This window comes from Acomys minous, assembly GCF_964271855.1.
Source record: "Acomys minous genome assembly, chromosome: 11".
Lineage (NCBI taxonomy): Eukaryota > Metazoa > Chordata > Mammalia > Rodentia > Muridae > Acomys > Acomys minous.
Genome location: NC_140492.1, coordinates 8,806,620 through 8,813,756, shown reverse-complemented (window position 1 = coordinate 8,813,756; position 7,137 = coordinate 8,806,620).

The following is a 7,137-nucleotide window of genomic DNA, read 5'->3' as shown; positions in this document are numbered from 1 at the left end:
CTGTGGGATGTTTGGTAATATTGCCAGCCCTACAGTTTAGAGAAGCAATTGGCTAAATGGGAGGAAAAAAGAATTTCCAAATACCACACAGCCAAAATGTGATACAGTTGACTTTGGCAGAACTAATGACTTTTCATAGGGTACATTTTCTTCATATGCAAATGAAGAAAAATGGCCTCCCCAGAGGGAACTCCAAATACACAGAGAAGTGCCTTCTTTCAAAGGCTCATCACGGTTGATGACACCTTTAAGAAATTTTTCAAAGGTTTCCTGGGCTTCCTTGATGACTGTTCTTATCTTGTCTTGATTGGTTGTTTGATAGGTTGGTAACTTAAGTTGAAACTCAAAGATTCAGCCACTAGGGGAGCCATTCTCCATCCCAAGGACAGCCACACCTTCACAACTCTCCTAGCCCCCAATTTCAGCCTCACTATCTTTAATTCAAGTAATGCATAGGGATATCTTAAAATCTCTCAGCATCAAGCAATCAGGCAAAGCCTTCTTCACCTCGGATTTGAAATTTTTGGAAGGCAAATTGTAGTTATATTCATTTGCCTGCTATGTCATTCAAGAAAAACGTATATCTAGAAATAAAAGGTTATTTGGTATTTTTCTATCTCCTCTCCCCGACTTCCAATACTACCTGATAGACAGATTCAAAAAGGGGACATGGGGCTCCACAGAGTGTGTGACTCAAGCTAATGCCGTGGCTGCTTGCACACATGCTGGCACTCATATGAGAAATGCCTGAGTGCATGCCTTGGCCTTACTACTACTACTTTCATGGAGATGAAGAACTTGGGGACATGATTGAACCTTCCTGTACCCCAGGTTTTTTCGTTGGTGGGTTGGTTTTGCGGTTTTTTGGTTTGCTTTGTTTTGTTTGTAAAATGGCAGTGGGTAATAAGAGTTATCTCATTGGCTTATTGTGAGAACCAAGCTGAGAAAGAAAAGTATGTTAAGAATATTAGGCACAGACAGTATTCAAGAGTCCTAAGCATTGTTTCTACTATCCCTAAGTGCTAATAGATACATAGACAGACAGATGGACGATCTCTCTGGTTGTCTGCATGTATATGTATACACCATGTGTATACAATGTCCACAGAGGCCAGAAGGGGAAATAAGATTTTCTAATACTGGAGTTACAGATAGCTGCGAGCAGCCATGAAGTGCTGGGTATTGAATCTAAGTCCTTGGTAGAGCAGCCAGTGTTCCTAACCTCTGAGCCATCTCTCCAGCCCAGTCTCTCTCCCCTCTCTACCTCTCCCCCTCTCTCCCTCTCTCCCCTCTCCTCCCTCCCTCTCCCCTCCTCTTCTCTCCCCTCCTCTCCTCTCCCTCCCTCCTCTTCCTCTCCTCTCCCTCCCTCCTCTTCCTCTCCTCTCCCTCCCTCCTCTCCCTCTCCCTCTCCCTCTCCCTCTCCCTCTCCTCTTCTTCTTCTTCTTCTTCTTCTTCTTCTTCTTCTTCTTCTTCTTCTTCTTCTTCTTCTCTCTCTCTCTCTCTCTCTCTCTCTCTCTCTCTCTCTCTCTCTCTCTCTCTCTCTCTCTCTTTAGGTTTTAAATGAGGGCTCAGGAAACTACAGCCCATGGGTCAAGTGTGGCCCACAGCTTGTCTTAGGTTTTAAATGACTAAAAGAAAACAATCAAAAGAAAAATAGTGTCTCACAATGCTGGAAATATTGGGACTATGTCAGTGTCTGTGAATAAACTGTACCCAGAATCCAGTGGTACCCATTCCTTCATGTGGTGTGGGGGCTCTGTTTATATTATAAGGCTGATTTGGGAAGCTGATTGGTAGAGTCTAAAACACATACTATTTAACTCTTACAGAAAAAAAAGTCCACCCTGTAATGCTGCTAGTTGATATATGTGCTTTTAAACAAAATAATCTGTCTGACAGAAAGAATGCACCTGGACTGGCTAATCTTTGTCAATTTAATGGGACTTTGACTTGTCATAAGAACACATTTTTGCATGTGTCTATGATTGTTTCCAGAAAGGTCTAACAGAACAGAGAATATCCAAGCTCAATTAGGTGTCACCACACATGGCTTCTGGACTGAAAAAGGATAAAGTAAAATGAGCCTTGGTGTCCACTGATGTCTGCCTCCTGGCTGCAGGAACAGCAGGACGGACTGGCTGCCTCATGTTAATGTCATGTGGCTTTCTCACCACAGTGGACCACACCCTCTGTCAACTACACAAACCTCTGATTTTCCTAAGTTGCTCTTGTTAGAAGTTTTTTCATAGCAAATGAGAAAAGTAACTAAAAGGAAGAATTCATATTGACAAAAATCACAAGATAAAACTCCTTCTAATTGGTCCTAGAAGGATTTGGTGCAGTCCACTGAACTCACAGATGAGGGCCAGCAAGCCAGCTCAGTGGATGAAAACTGATGACCTCAGTTCAACTCTGGAAACAATAAATAGAAAAGAAGCAGCCCCTTCAGGGTGTCCTTTGACCTGCATATGTATGCCACGGAGTGTTCATGTGCATATATACACGCATAATAAATAAAAATAATTCTAAAGAAATTGCAGACAAGGGATGGAGAGACAGCTCAGCAATTAAGAGGACCAGGGTTCAAGTCCCGCCTCTCACACTGTGTCTCACAACCATCTAACTCAAGTCCTAAGGGACCCAACACCTTCTACTGCCCTCCATGGGCACCAGACACACACATGCTGCACATACATACATGCAAGCAAAACACTTCTACACATAAAACTAAAAACAATATGTAAAAATTTAAAACGAGATTTGATTATTCATAATAATTGATAATTCCCTCCATTCATGTTATTAATGCTCAGTTTTCTGGTGAAAATGTCATACAGCATCTAAGTGTGTATAGAAAGCTCCTGTCCAATCTCTGCTCCCTATTAGCTTAAGCACATCTTCCCCTCATTTTAATACACTGTACTTCGTTTCCCCTTCTAAGTCATATCTTGGATCTTAGAAATTAAAGACGAGACATGAAGAAAGTTTACATAGCCTATCCACTTGTCTGTCTCTGCAGTTGCTTTCTCCCATTAGTAGGATTTACTCTTTCCTTTCCTAAGAGCCATAACCCTACACACAGTCTACTCCCGCTTATTTTACAACACATTTTTACTGAAATAACAAGAGTTCTAAAAATGGCTCCTCTTGCAAGTTTATGCCATTGTAACAGCTTCGGTTACATGGTGACCAGTGAGCAGTAGGATCCAGGGTCCTAGTATTGATATTCCCACAGTTGGGTAGAGACAAGGCACTAGCAGTCCACTGCTTCTCCCCCCCACCCCACCCCCCCGGGGTAGAGAATATCAAGGAGATACCTTCATTCTTATGTAACTATTTCTAAGGCTGTTATTTACACACAGTCACTATAGCCATCAGGTTTTTCCATAGGAAACACTTTTCTAATGTGGATCTTTCTACTTCGCTAGTCTACAGGAACTCTGCTTTCTATATAGTAATTTGGAATTCTAACTCCCAAGTTCCATGAGATTGTATCTCAAATCCACCCATCTATGTGTGGTTGCTATAGTTACCAGGACCATAGGGGAAGGGATGAGGCCTTACATATGACTCTAAGTGTATGCAAACCCACTTGGGATTGTTGAAAATACTTTCTACAGGTTCAGTGTATTCATCAGTAAAAGCCAGGGTATTTGATAAAATAAGGAAAACTATCCATTTTATCTCATCACTTCCCCTATCCAATTATGTGAAGAGATGCAGATACTAAATTGCAGACGTATCTGCTAATCTTTATTCTTGTTGACACAGAAGCATACTGTATATACTTTCTTGAATATTCTATTTTTACCTCTCATCTTATGTCTTGGATGTCATTTAATTTCAATACGTATAAAACTATATATTAAATTGGTTTTCTATAATCCTTCTATTACCAGTTACTAATGATGTATATAAAGATCATCTCATTTTACTTAATCTTCCATATAAATGTCATATATTTATCTTTATGAATAAATGTAAGTGGTCTGTGTAGGGTTTCCTTCGCTGAGGCAGCAGCAGTAATGATCAAAGTGGACACTGCAGTGGAAATAACAGCCTGCTGCAATGGCCACAGCAGCCCACCACACCAAGCCAAGTTAGCCCATTGCCCCAAGCCATCCTATCACAGCAGCCAAGACATGGCAGCCCACTGCCACCCTACCCCCTCCCAAAAGCTGTGTCTCATCCCTGGGCCACTAAAGCTTTAAGTGGCAAGCTGCTAGCCCCTCCTTCCTGCCCTGGAGCTGTGGAGACAAGAGGGGAAAAAATCACAGCTGTCAGTTCCATGATGACAACAGTCTTTCCTGCCTCAATCTACTGCTATGACGGGAGCAGACACGTCTCCTGCCTCAGAATACCTACTGCAGCCATGGGAGAGGGCCATGAAGATGACCTTTCCTACTTCAGACTACTGCCTTCACAGGAGCTGCCCACAATGGCAGCACCTCCTCTCCAGTCTCTGCTGGCTAGTCATGCTGCAGGAAAAGGCTTCCCTGTCATGGACTCTTTGTAAACTTTATACTCCTCAAGAAAAAAAAAAGTAGCCAAACCCCCGTCTGAGAAAGCTCTAGCAGCCCAACTCTTCCCCCAGATCTCTGTAACTGTCATCTCCAGTCCCTCAGTAGGACTCATCCTAGATTATGCTAATTTGAAGCGAAAAGTCTAGACAAACACCCACCAACCCCCTGAGCAGAAGAACCTACCAATCAATGACTAGAAATGCCCACCAATCCCTGAGCTCCCCAGGCTCAGGAATTGAAGCCCTACTAATCCTCTAGTGGGTTGGTAGAAACCCCTGCCCTAGAAAGCTCGGACCACTAAGAAAGCCTATATAAAGGCTGAGCCTGCCCAATTCCCTGCTGCCTTCTCCTGGGAGCAGAGACAGCCACTGGTGGGTTAATCCCTCCAATAAATCTCTTTTAAGAGGTTTGCTGCCTAGTAGGACTCTCTCATCAGAAGCAATGAAAACGAAGAGAAGGAGGAGCAGAGCTTAGGCTCTTAACTTCCTCAACTCATCAGAGGCTGGGGTAACCCTTCCCTGGGAACTGCAACGGGCTGGAGTGGGGTTCAGGCTCTTAAGCCCTTCAGCTATTAGAGGTTGGGGTAAGCCTCCCCTGGAAGCTAAACATCTCTGCAAAAGAGACCTCCTCTCAGGGTTGTGTGGTTCCTGGGCTCCTGTGCCCAGTATACTCTTCCATCCAGTTACCAAGAAGGCCAATAAACAGTCTACATGATAGAAATTTTTAAATAGGAATTTTTTTCTTGAGAACTCTCTATTACCAAAAAGTTCAAGACGCATGTGCCTCAAGAATGACACCATCAAAATATACATATACATTTTTCCATTCATTGATTTATTTATTTACATTACCTCAGAGTAAAGGGCTGGAAAAGGGTTTCTAAGCAAATGGAAGTTCCATAAGTTTGGGTATGTTGTGCCTTCATTTTGAATTCTAGAAAGTCTTTAATTTCCTTCTTTATTTCTTCATTGACCCAGTGAGTAGAAAATTGTTTCCATAGGGTTGTAGGATTTTTCTTGTTTCTGTTATTGTTGAAGTCTAGCTTTAACCATGTTGAGCTGATAAAATACAAGGGGTTATTTCAATTTTCTTGTTATCTGTTGAGTCTTGCTTTGTGGCCAACTATAGTCAATTTTGGAGAAGGTTCTGTGAGGTCCTGAGAAAAAGGTATATTATTTTATGTTTGGGTGAAATGTTCTGTAGATTCATGAGATCTGTTACTGTCATTATTTCTCAGCTTAGTTTGTTTCATTGACCTATCCTTTGGTGAGAAGGGGGTGTTGAAGTTTTCCACTATTAATATGTGGGGTTCAATGTGTGATTTAAGCTTTTGTAATGTTTCTCTTATGAATGTGGGTATCCTTGCATTTGGAGCATAAATTTTCAGAACTAGAACATGAATCTTGGTAGATTTTTTCCTTTGATGAGTATGAAGTGTCCTTCCCTATCTTTGTTGCTGATGTTTTTCTTTTTAAATTCATTATTTCATACTACATCCTGATTGTTATCCCTTTACTTGTATCTTCCTGTTCCCACCCTCCCCCCCCTCTCATTCTCTCTTCCCCCGCCCCCCCCCCCCAGGCCTCCGACAAGAGGGCCCTTCTCCCCAACCATCTGGCCGCAGCCTATCAGGTCTCCTCTGGATAGCCTGCTTCCCTTTCTTCTGTGTCCCCACAGGGCCTCTCTGCTGAGGAGACATGATCAAATCAGGAGCGCCAGAGGTCATGTCAGCAGCAGTCCCTGCTCCCCCTACAACCATGGAGAATGAGCTGTCCATTAGCTAAATCTGAACAGAGGGTCTGGATTCTTTGCATGCATTGTCTTTGGTTAGTGTGATAGTTTGTGCAAGACCCCCCCCTTGCTGGGTCCAGTCTCCTTGTGGGGCTCCTGAACCCTCTGGGTCCTTCCATCCCCCACTCTTCCATACCATTCTCAGCGCGCCACCCAGAGTCCAGCAGCGAGTCCTAGCATCTGTCCCAATCCCCTGCTGAGTGGAGTCTCTTAGAAGACATCTATGTTGGTCTAATATCCACTTATAAGTGAGTATATACCATGTTTGTTTTTCTGGATCTGGGTTACCTCACTCAGGATGATCATTTCTAGTTCCATCCATTTGCCTGCAAATTTCAAATTTTCCTTGTTTTTAATGGCTGAGTAGTATTCCTTTGTATAAATGTAACATAGTTTCTTTGTCAATTCTTGGTTGAGGGACAACTAGGTTGCTTCCAGATTTAAAGCTGCTATGAGCATAGTTCAGCAAATGTCCTTGTTGCATGGAGAAGCATCTTTCAGGTATATGCCCAGGAGTGGTATAGCTGGGTCTTGAGGTAGCACTATTCCCAATTTTCTGAGAAACCTCCAGATTGATTTCCAACATGGTTGTACAAGTTTGCATTCCCACCAGCAGTGGAGGAGTGTTTCCCTTTCTCCACATCCTCGATAACATGTGCTGTCACTTGAATTTTTTATCTTAACCATTCTGGTAGGTGTAAGATAAAATCTGAGCCATTTTGATTTGCATTTCCCTGATAACCAAGGGCACTAAGCATTTCTTTAAGTGTTTCTCGACCACTCAGTGTTCCTCTGCTGAGAAGTCTGTTTAGCTCTGTACCCC